Source organism: Sinohyriopsis cumingii, chromosome 2 (genome assembly GCF_028554795.1).
Source record: "Sinohyriopsis cumingii isolate HCF-2022 chromosome 2, ASM2855479v2, whole genome shotgun sequence".
Taxonomy (NCBI): Eukaryota; Metazoa; Mollusca; class Bivalvia; order Unionida; family Unionidae; genus Sinohyriopsis; species Sinohyriopsis cumingii.
This window is the reverse complement of record NC_142962.1, coordinates 147787423-147800146: the sequence shown is the minus strand read 5'-3', so window position 1 is coordinate 147800146 and position 12724 is coordinate 147787423. Positions and strand designations below refer to the sequence as shown.

Here is a 12724-nt window from a genome sequence, read left to right as displayed (position 1 = left end):
TTGTCAAACACACACTCCAATAAATACTGCAAAAAAAAAAGAACAGTATTCTTATTGTGTTTTGGTGCTAGACCAAAACAAAATAATCATGTGATACGTCTTACGTTGTAGGACTGTGTAAACAGTATGATATAAGCCTTCCAATCCACTACAGTAGATCTGGATTATTTATTCCCTTCATAACTTCCAAATAAAAGAAACATACTCCATAGCTGGAAGCTTGTAGGATAATTTGGAAAAAATATAGTCGTCAACTACGAATACAATTATTAGGAGACGGAGCACCCTAATATAAAATAAATGAGCTGCAATCGTGAAGTTGCCACGTATATATGCTGTCTACATAATGGACCATACATCTCGTGACTGTCTTTCGGAGAATCAAAACGTTTCATGGAATTCCAGTATCTAAAATTTTAAATCCAGAGTTTTATTTTCATTAAATCGTTTGAGTAGTTTGTGCTTTTTCGTATATAGCATGTAATTAAAAAAATTTGTTGTTGTTTGTTAAAATACTTCAAATGTCTTTTCATAATAAAGCTCCACGTCATGTGAATATCATGCCTGAAATACATAAATGATCAGAAGATTATCCTGCTATTAGTCATATATGATGGAAAAGTGATCTCTGAGGTTTGTTACAGATGTTCCCTGAGATATGTGATATTTAAAAACATAACAGAGCACATTTTAAAATGTTTTAAATTAAATTTAAAATCTGTGCAATTTTAATATTATTTTAAATCTTCCTTTTCTTTTCTCTTTTTTTACAGTTGATTTGATTCAATTGATTTAATATACTTGTGCATAAATTATTTGTCCTTTTCTTCTATTTCAATATAAAAACATTTATTTCAAATATATTCCAGGCAATACAACAAATGTGAAATTTCATCTTGACCATGACCGCAAGGAAACTGGATAAACAAGAGGTACTGATGTTCCCTCCCCGGCCAAACAGACTAAGATTGATGAACAATTTAAGAAGACAACGGAGAGGATTTCAGCTACAAAGCAGAAAGAAACTGATGACGCACTCTTGAAACTCATTGTTGGCAAAGTTCTTCCGCTGAACCTCGTTGACCATAAATATTTTAGAAACTTTGTGATGCTTCTTAATCCAAAGTAAGTTCATACCTAAATGAAGCAATGTTTCATTAAATATAATGTTGTCCTGTCTAATTAAACATTATATAATTTTATTGTTTTCACTCTATTTAGATACAGGGAATATTCCAAATACATGTATGCTCTGTCTTGTTTGACTACCATAACTAAATGCTTCAAACTTTACATTTTCAGGTATGAAATTCCAGGTTGTAAATCAGTGTCCTCCAAACTAACTGAGAAGAAAGATCAGGCTGAGAAAAAATGAAAGAGGAACTACTTGATAATTCTTTATATTCCAAGATCTTGTTTGCCTTGGTGAAAGTCAACAGCCAATAACAGATATCAACCACCAGGAGGTTTCCAAATATCTTGTTGCTGCTCCGTCTGATACCAATCTCACAATGTTACATTGGTGGAAACAAAACTGCAAGTTCTATCGAAATCTTAGTTTACTAGCTCAGAAATACCTAAGTATTCCGGCACCATCTGTATCCAGTGAGAGAGTATTCAGTCTGGCTGGACATCTTGTCAGCATGAAACGGGTTCGTTTGAGCTGTGAAAATGTGGACTTGACAATATTCTTAAACAAAACTATTGACGATTGGTAGTGTTGGTGTAACAAAATCAAAAATAAGCAGTATTCTGAAAAATGATTTGTGTTCAGCATTACTCAAACATTTGACTTGTATTTTATTGTACCATCTAACTAGTAATATGGATAACATTTTGATATAGTCTTAAGTATTCTTGTCTTAGATTTTTTAAATCGTTATATGACTTTGCTGTTAAACTGTCAAATTAATAAATGTAAAAATGTTTAGTGTTTTATTTGTTTAAATGCAAAATATGAATTATTGGTTCATTGTTAGTGCAATAATCAGTATTCAGAAAAATTATACGACCTTTACTAGTCAAACCTTTGATTTTGTTTAATGTAGGTAACATTTTAATCAAGTTTAAAGAATTTTAGCTTTAGATGTTCTATCGTTACATAATTACATGATTTTGCGGATAATTTGTTCAGTTAATAAATTTCAAAAATTTTTTTAATCCGTGGGTTTGGGTTTTTTTGTTGTTTAAATCTAAACTGCTTTGATTGCAGTAATGGCAAATAATGACAAGCAAGAAAAGCACGTCCCTCTATACTTTAAACAATAGACAAATCGCATATGAATAAAAGTGTTCTTGGGGCTTGCAACAGTCTTTCAGCTGCATAAAACTGATAAGCCAAAGAAAGTTGCCTTTGTAGAACAAAAATAACAAAATAAAAAATGTAATGTTTTTATTAGGTTAATATATATATATATATATATATATATATATATATATATATATATATATATATATATATATATATATATATATATATATATATAAAACTCCTGTACATTTATTAACATTTTGAACTCTTGAACAAAGATTTAACTCTATAATAAAAATTAACATTTACTTGTAGTACTTGTAGTAACCGATTATAATCGATTATCATTAAGTTGTGTGGAACCCATGATCTATTATGAACTTCTAACCGATTCCCATCGCCAGGTTTAGATGCATCTGGTTTAACAATGTCTTAAGTGAAATGATTTCATTGCTTGCTTGAAGTTTTGTCATATTTAGGGCGCAATTTCCACGATCTTAATTTCTCTTTTTTGAGTTTGCGTGTGATAGTTTTCCGATTCCTTGTTTCGTTAAATCATGCCATCTCGACTGCAAAGTTTCTGGAGCACTAGCAAACAGTTTTAAATTTGTTTTCCTGCAGTAATGCGGTAGGGCTGTATCTATTCGGTAATGTTGTTACATGATATGTCAAAGAGTCATGTAAGGATCGTCTGCCTTCTTTTAGCACCCTTTCTACGAGACTATTAGCCTATGGATATTTTAAATACTTGCAACATAACTGAATCCTTAAGTATTGCGGACCATTTTTTGAAATTATTATTTCTGGTATACCGTGTCGCGCAAAGATTGATTTGAGATGACTGATTGTTTCAAACCCGTAGTGTTGCTATCTTGATGTATTGTGGAAAATAATCAATTTCTAAGAGATACGCTTGGTCATTCAGTTCAAACACGTCGGATGCGACTCTTTACGAAGATAAAATTGGAAATTCACTTGGTATCATTGGTTGAGTGTGATCTCTCGAGGTTCTGGTGCAATTTTTGCACGATTTTATCAAGTGTTCTAGCTAAATGGTTGGTCTTTTCCATAAAACTGACATTTTGGCGCGTTCGTCAGAACTGTACAATTGTTTTATTGTGAAGAAAATTCAATGATTAAAAAGGAAAACTCGCTAAGATATGTGCGAGTCCATGACAGGGCTGATAAAAATAATAACTGAGATTGACTGACGTAAACTCCTCTTTCCCTAAATCTTCTTAGCCTCCAAAATCGTGTTATCTCCAACAATATATTTCTAATACGTCTTTATGTTTTTGATAAACACATTCAGTATAAATTGGCTATAGTGCCAATATTTGGTGTATGATTTAAAAGTATGCACTAAACTGACTTTCTCATAAAATTTATGAACCAGATGGAAAAGAATAGTTAACAAAGCTATTCCCGAATATAAAGATGTGGCCTATATATGAGATGAATCGCCACTGATTTTCACTGGTACGTATATGATCATTTAGGCCTGCCTTCCACCTGGAGCTTAGCCAAAATAATGATGAGTTCCAGCTGTTAAACTGCCGGGGCTTACCGCTGACACTGCCCTAGATAAAACACAGCTGTGCCAGTTTTGCATTGGTCCATTCCGGTTCATTGCTCTGATATTCAGAATATATTTTCCATACCTACATTCTAAAGCTAATCTCACAACTTAACTTAAACTACTCACTAATCTCTCACTAATGTTACAACTAATGAAATTAGTTTCATCACAGGCATTTTCTAGTACATGTCATGTGCTGGTGATGAGAGAACCCGCACTAGGCACTGGCAGTAATGATCACCCCTTAACACGTCTGGCTTTAGTTCGGCGATTAACGGCACTTCAAAACACGTACGTTATTCAATTCCGAGACAATTGGAGTGAAGTGCCTTGCCCAAGAATACGTCTCTGAAGCTGACCCAGGCTGATTCGATGGTAGGATTCGAACCCGCACCCTTTCGGTAGTGCGTCCGGCACGCTGACCGCTGTGACACCGAGGCTTCCAGCATTCACGGGTTAAATTTAATACTTTTGACCTTTGATTCCAGGCAAATTTCCATATTACATGTAAAGTAAATCAGCACACGCATATAATCCTTGTTCATATTTATGAACTAATATATTTTGCTTATAGGTGAATTTGCACATATATTCATAATATTTATGTAATCATTACATAACTGTCGCTTAGTTACGATTATATATTCCCGTTAGATTGTGTTTTATTGCATTATATCTAAGGTAACTTTTAAATGTTTGTGCCAAATTTACATATGATTTTTCTGGGGTTTTGCCATCATTGGTATGTATCTGAAGGTCTCTCTATGGAGACAATGAAACAAATGAAAGAATGAATTATACTTGGTTATTTTTATCTGTGTATAATTTCTTCCAGTTACTTAGATGGACACACTCTCCTTATTAGATGGACACACTCTCTTTATTATAAAGTTTTAAAATAAGCAGCAATTTTAAATACTAATGAAAACTGACTGGCCACAACATTGTCTAACCACACACACACACACACACATTTTACCCCCCATCTCTCTCTCTCTCTCTCTCTCTCTCTCTCTCTCTCTCTCTCTCTCTCATATCGCGACTACAAAATACGTTTAAACCACTGGGATTTCGAAGACGTAAAATAATCTAGATGAGCCATCCTACATGTCCTAAGAAGCGATTAAAGGAAGCATCATCCTTGTCCCGAAAAGACCAATTAAAGAAGTGAGGTTTATACATTTTTTATGCAATTTAAAGACTTTAAGAACATGCTTTGATTTGGTCTTATTATATGCCTTTTTGGATATTAAAACTTACTTGGCTCTAAATAGCCAGGATGGTGCCGATGTAGCCTTAACTTCTGCATACATACATTATTCCAACTAAATTTAGTTTAAGCAGAGAAACACCGAGAGAGAGAGAGAGAGAGAGAGAGAGAGAGAGAGATAAAGAGAGAGAGAGAGAGAAGATACAATGACATCATTTGAGATTTGAGTTAGTTATGGAAATCGTCAGGTATCGGTCACATATTTGGATCTATGTAGAATTCTATATTTTTCATTTACATCGCCATTTTCCAAAATCAGTAAATATAACCTAACAGCTGGATTTGGCACCTTTTGGCACACTAGGATTTATAATCGTTTCTGCAAAATAACATCGTGCAAAAGGTCAATTTGTTTTCCATTACTTAGCCAGCCGTGGGTTTACTTTGTGAGTGGCACCATGCAACAAATGGACCATTTGTTTTCCATTACTTAGCCAGCCGTGGGTTTACTTTGTGAATGGCACCATGCAACAAAATGACCATTTGTTTTCCATTACAGCCGTGGGTTTACTTTGTGAGTGGCACCATGCAACAAATGGACCATTTGTTTTCCATTACTTAGCCAGCCGTGGGTGTACTTTGTGAGTGGCACCATGCAACAAAAGGACAATTTGTTTTCCATTACTTAGCCAGCCGTGGGTTTACTTTGTGAGTGGCACCATGCAACAAATGGACCATTTGTTTTCCATTACTTAGCTAGCCGTGGGTTTACTTTGTGAGTGGCACCATGCAACAAAAGGACAATTTGTTTTCCGTTACTTAGCCAGCCGTGGGTTTACTTTGTCTGTGGCACCATGCAACAAAAGGACCATTTGTTTTCCATTACAGCCATGGGTTTACTTTGTGATTGGCACCATGCAAAAAAGAGTTAGTTGGCACTTATGTCATGCTGTAATTGGGACAATACATTATTTTAGTTTAATATTTACTTATTCATATTTGGTTTCTTGACATTGTGTTCCTATAATTGTCATTTATATGCACACTTTGTCTCGTCAGATGCAACAGGTACTGTATGCAATACTGCAATGTTGCTGTTATTTTGTTAATTTATCTGCAACATTTTCCATTTATTTGCATTGAACTCATTTAATCGAAATTTCTCTCGATTATATCGAATTCTAGTTTATTAAATGGTATCATTATCTTTTCTGGTGGTATACTACATGCTTTATACATAATATGCTTATCTATTGGCACAAAACAGTCATTCCACTGCATAAACGTCTCTCCGTTTAGAATACAATTTCATTTCACCGACATAAGTTTTCATAATCTTCACTGGTATTTCATATTTCTTTCCAACAGTATAAAAAGAAATTAGTAACATATAACGATTACGTATCAATAACAAATGACTGTCCAGTCAAACATCAATGTAACAAGATACCTAATTGTTACCTGGCATATTGATTGAAGTTTATGGTAACCAATCATATGAATTTTTTTACCGAATGACTTAAGGTTCAAATTATTGATTTTTCCCCAAATATTCCACATAAATGAGAAATTAATTAAAGTCTTATTAATATAAACAATGCATATTTAAATTTAATGGCTTACTTGTTTATAAATCTCTGATAAATGAGTAAATACTACATTCCCATGGTTTATGATCAGTTGCAAAACATCGATATTAATTTGCAACGTCTGACACTCCATATGTATAATGCAAAACATCGATATTAATTTACAATGTATGACACTCCATATTTATAATGCAAAATATCGATATTATTTTAAACATTTGACAATCCATATGTCTAATGCAAAATACCGATATTAATTTACAACGTCTGACACTCCATATGTATAATGCAAAACATCGATATTAATTTACAACGTCTGACACTCCACATGTATAATGCAAAACATCGATATTAATTTACAACGTATGACACTCCATATTTATATGCAAAATATCGGTATTATTTTAAACATTTGACAATCCATATGTATAATGCAAAACACCGATATTATTGTTCAGCATTTGACAAGCCGCATTCCTAATGCAAAATTCCTATATTTACTTACAAAGTCTGACACTCCATATGTATAATGCAAAACATCATTAATAATTTACAACATCTGACAATCTATATACCTAATGCAAAGCAACGATACTAATTTACAACGTCTAACACGCCATATATTTAATGCAAAACACTAATACTAATCTATAACGTCTGACACTCCATATTTCTGATTTAAAACACTAATACTAATCTATAACGTTTGACACTCCATAGTTCTGATGCAAAACACTAATACTAATCTATAACGTTTGACACTTCATATATCTGAAGCAAAACACTAATACTAATCTATAACGTTTGACACTCCATAGTTCTGATGCAAAACACTAATACTAATCTATAACGTCTGACACTCCATATACCTGAAGCAAAACACTAATACTAATCTATAACGTTTGACACTCCATAGTTCTGATGCAAAACACTAATACTAATCTATAACGTCTGACACTCCATATATCTGAAGCAAAATACTAATACTAATCTATAACGTCTGACACTCCATATATCTGAAGCAAAACACTAATACTAATCTATAACGTCTGACACTCCATATATCTGAAGCAAAACACTAATACTAATCTATAACGTCTGACACTCCATAGTTCTGATTTAAAACACTAATACTAATCTATAACATTTGACACTCCATAGTTCTGATGCAAAACACTACTACTAATCTATAACGTCTGACACTCCATAGTTCTGATGCAAAACACTAATACTAATCTATAACGTCTGACACTCCATAGTTCTGATGCAAAACACTAATATTAATCTATAACGCATGACACTCCATAGTTCTGATGCAAAACACTAATATTAATCTATAACGTCTGACACTCCATAGTTCTGATGCAAAACACTAATACTAATCTATAACGTCTGATACTCCATAGTTCTGATGCAAAACACTAATACTAATCTATAACGTTTGACACTCCATAGTTCTGATGCAAAACGCGGACTTTAGTTTGCAACGCCTGACACTCCATATATCTGAAGCAAAACACTAATAATGATTTACAACAATTCACTCTACATATATCTGATCAAAATACCGATATTAATTTGCAACATTTGACAATCCATATATCTAATGCAAAACTCTAATATCTGATATTAATCTCCAACGTTTGACATTAAGTATTTCTGTTGCAAAACCCCGATATTAGTCTACAGCCGATATTAATACCAAACACGAACAATAAGTCGCAACGCCTGACATTCCATATACGGAACCATTTTCAAGCAAATTAATATGTGTTTTGCGTCAGGTATATGGAGCGTCAGGCGTTGCAAGTAAATTAGCCAAACCGACAATCGATGGATTTAAAGCTTTACATTGCAAATAACTAATGTATACGTTTATGTACGGTGATAGCTTATTCAGTCGTGAAGCCAATTACGAATAGATGCAACTGTTGAAATATCATATAGTTATTATATGCATTTGGTAAAAATGAAAAAAGTATCCATGATGATAAACGTTTTCTGAGTGCATTAGTACGTTGCGTAACGGCTACTTACTGTGAAACACTTTAAACAATTAAATCTTTAAAATAATACAAAAATAGGAATGCTGCACATGCTTTTCCCAGAATTATACTATCCCCCGCCCCATCCCGCATAATGTTGCGGTGTCAACATGATGAATAATAGGATTCATGAATTTCTAAGAGCGGATATTGTACAGACGTACGGATGGACGTACATACGGAGGGTATAATAATTAACGTTCATGATTGGAACTAGCTCTGATGAGCTATGTAACCAAAATGTTACGACTGTCCGGGACGGATCGGGAATGGGTCCGGAACCCCACCCCTAGGCTAAACAAAAGAAACGTAGACGCAAACGTACAGTCACTTGTCACTTGAAAGTTGGCCATCATTTTATTCTTTTATTTGGTATTATGCACACTTTGAGAAAATAAACACATAGACCTTTGCTTTTTGCTTTGGTGCCCTTTCGAGAAAAGTCTGGTCCCTTTTGAAAGTTTCGACCACCCCACCCTACCTCCGCAACACTTTATCTGATCCGACCCTGACTGTCCTAAGTATTTTCATTAGACATAAATCGACTCTCATGTGCTGGATATGTAGCAAGAAGGGTTGTAAGGCAAGGGTGAAAACTGGTCCTGCCGTAAGCGCATTTATAACAATCAGTGTTACAGATTATCATGAACCAGATTTTGAAAACGAAGCCAGCTGTTTAAACAGAGGTAAATTGTAATCGCTTGCGATTCAAGTTAACGCGACGTCTAACCAGTCTGATGGACTCAAGCCAGTCTGATGGCAAGCTAGGCATGAAGAGGTACAAAATCGGATGTCTGGACAAAAGCTTGCCCAACCAAGTAGGGCAAATGGAAATAATTTACTTTATTACATTTAAAAAATTCAACTTTTTCTAAATTATTCATCCGCTTTTTCTCTGTTTATCTCTGTCACTTTGGCCCACTCGTTCCAGTGAATGGGAAAGGAAAACCCCGGGTTTAGGAAATAGAAATGTCACACTTGTCGAAAAAATAATGCAACGGAACTTCCATGCAAATACATTTAGAATGAATCTACATGTAAATCTGAAAGCATGGTAAATAAACAAGAATGAAAGGTGGAGGGAAAAAAAAAGAAATATAATAAACGTTTTAGTAAGTAGTCATCGATAAAAGACTTGATTGTGTAGCACTGATACACACGAACACTGCTTTAAAACCCGTCGTAATCAGTCGCCAGCATCCAGAATATACACTATCAAAATTATTTTTCTTTGTTCTCAAATATACTGTTAAAATATAACCCTACTACAGAATATGTAATGCAATGTCTAAAAAAAAAGCAATAAAGGAACTGAATGATATGAACTCTAATCTCGAAAACTTCATCGCAAAACAAGTCAAGTAACGTCATGTAAGTTTCTGGCAAATCCACCAAGGAAAGTGTAACACTATCAACTATCAAGTTCCCACTAGGAGGGAATGCTTACGTCCTAACACTATCAACTATCAAGTTCCCACTAGGAGGGAATGCTTACGTCCTAACACTATCAACTATCAAGTTCCCACTAGGAGGGAATGCTTACGTCCTAACACTATCAACTATCAAGTTCCCACTAGGAGGGAATAGATACGTTGTAAGAACTACATAACATAAGCTGGATTCTTAGGTTTGTACCAACCTTCATACTACCTACGTATATTGTGTTCCGAAGATGTTGAAATCTTATTAATATATGCTAATATTAATTAATATTATAAAGGTGATTACTCATTGGTGTCTTTGTCTGCTGCAAGCATGTGTCTGAATATACAAATATAAAAGTATTTATTTATTTTTTTTTAAATTATCTGTTCAGGTTAGATGCCTGTATATTATGACAGAGAAGAAATAAGATGAAAATACTAAACTGGGCAACCAACATGCCCAATAGGATAAACAATGTAAAACATAACAACAACAACAACAACAACCCAAAACAACTACGAAGTTGGACGACCCTTTAGTTGGTCGAAGAGCGCATGTTGGTCATACAGTTGATAAAATGTATAGAACAATCAACAAACACCGCACCCGTTCCTTCCATCAACATGTGTATATATTTGTATTGCAAGGATCTTACGTCTGAAGAATGACTTTATCACTATTTGTGTTTGACGCTACGGAGTACGAATTCATCTTGACTTGAAAGTTTCAGACACGGAAATTATCTTCCTCTATATCTTCTTTCTCTGTAAACAAAGGCTTTGACTATGTTGTCAGAGATTTTGTCATAAACTAGACTATGTTGTCAGAGATTTTGTCATAAACTACTGAAATTATGGATTAGTGAAAATAGTTTCAATATGATGCATGCTAAAAGTAGAGTTAAATACAATGCTACTTGGAGGAATTTACTTGTGTAACTAGAGTATGGTATCATCGTCATCGTCATCATCATCATCATCAATCCATTAACCCAAGAGGTCGTTGGGGCACCACAATTGACTTTACAACCAATTCTCTCCATCTTTCCCTGTTTCCTACTACCCTCTGGGAATCTCCAAATCCCATAACTGTCCACTCCTTAATGTTGTCTTCCCACCTCTTTTTTTGTCTGTCTCTTCTTTTGCACCCTCGCACTGTGCCTTGCAAGATTGTTTTTGACAGTCCAGATGATCTTGAGACATAACCGTACCACTTCAGTTTACGCTTTTGTACAGTGGTCAAGAGGTCTTCATTGGATCCGATGCCACGTTGGATTCTGTTGTGGACTTCTCCGTTTGTTACATGGTCAACGTATGAGATGTACAAGAATTTGCGGTAGCATCTCATTTTCATTTGGATTAACTAATCTGTTGCCAAAACAAATATAGAGTATGGCATGGTGACAATTTATTATGGTTTTCATTTTCTATGTTTATTAACTAATTAAAAGTGGACTTTTGATAAAATGCGGTTCCAATGATAGATTTAAATGAAATTGTTTTTGATTCTTCACAGTGATGGTAAAGCTATTTGTTCCGAAACAAAGAGGGTTTACAAGAACGGTTGAATGCACATGGTAAATATTGCGATAAATGACACCTAAAAATAAATACAAAAAATAGTTAATATTATGGTATTTCCATGTCATGGAAAATTATAGATTATGATATAAAGAAGTTTGTTTTTCTTAAAATTGTTTTTACCTCGGGTAGTGCATTTAATGAAGCACATTCCTACACTTGTAGTACATGCTTCTAAAGCAGTTTTTTCATATATATAAAAAATGGACAAATACTTGTTTAAATTTGGTGATATCTCCAAAAGTGAATTTTTAGCTATTCGACTTTCTAGTCCTGATTTTCAATTATGGTGTGGAAGCATGGGGATTTGTCTCAAGAAATGTGTCCCACAAATTACTTTCAAATATTGTTTAAAAACGGAATAAACTGTGAGGAAATTGACCCAAAATGATGTTTGTATTGCCAATTGGGAGAATGACTCTACGAATAAGTAGGTAATTGTACTGTAAATTATTGTACCGAACGTTTTCTGTTAATAATGAAAGAACATGTTGTTATCACCTACAGTTCAATGTTTTCTGATCTAGAACGGTATCCTGCGAAGAAAAATGGGTGATTTGGGATGAGACGGTGACTATTTGCTTTAGTAACTGGAAATTATTGGATTAACTAATATGTTGCTAAGACAAATATTATTTAACCAATATGTTTGTTTAAATATAGGACTGAAGGATAGAGGAATCCTTAGATCTAAGCTATAGATAAATTTGTCTTTGGAGTTCGGATATAAATAATATTTAAATTTGATTACAATGCAAACAAACGTTCAAATAGCTATTTTAAAAGAGTATCATGACATAATTTGCATCAAAAACTGGCAAATAGAACAGACCACGCCCGACTCCATTTGAACATAGAGTGTGACCTTTAGTTCTGTATTCGCAGGCGAAATATAGGATAGCTAGGTGTTTGAAAGATATAAGGAAATATTGAATGAATGAAGTCGAAATATTGAAGCCCCTCGAGACAATAAAAAAATGTTTTGACTTCACGAGTGAAACATTTGCATATATCTACCGAAACAAAAAAAACAGCAGTTTCATTG

The 12724-nt window shown here is 34.0% G+C and overlaps 1 protein-coding gene across 2 annotated transcripts in view; it reads right to left on the bottom strand.

The window, feature by feature from the left end:
* The window catches only part of LOC149806043 (uncharacterized), a 62052-nt gene that overhangs the window by 38285 nt on the left and 11043 nt on the right, over positions 1 to 12724 (bottom strand). The window lies entirely within an intron of this gene.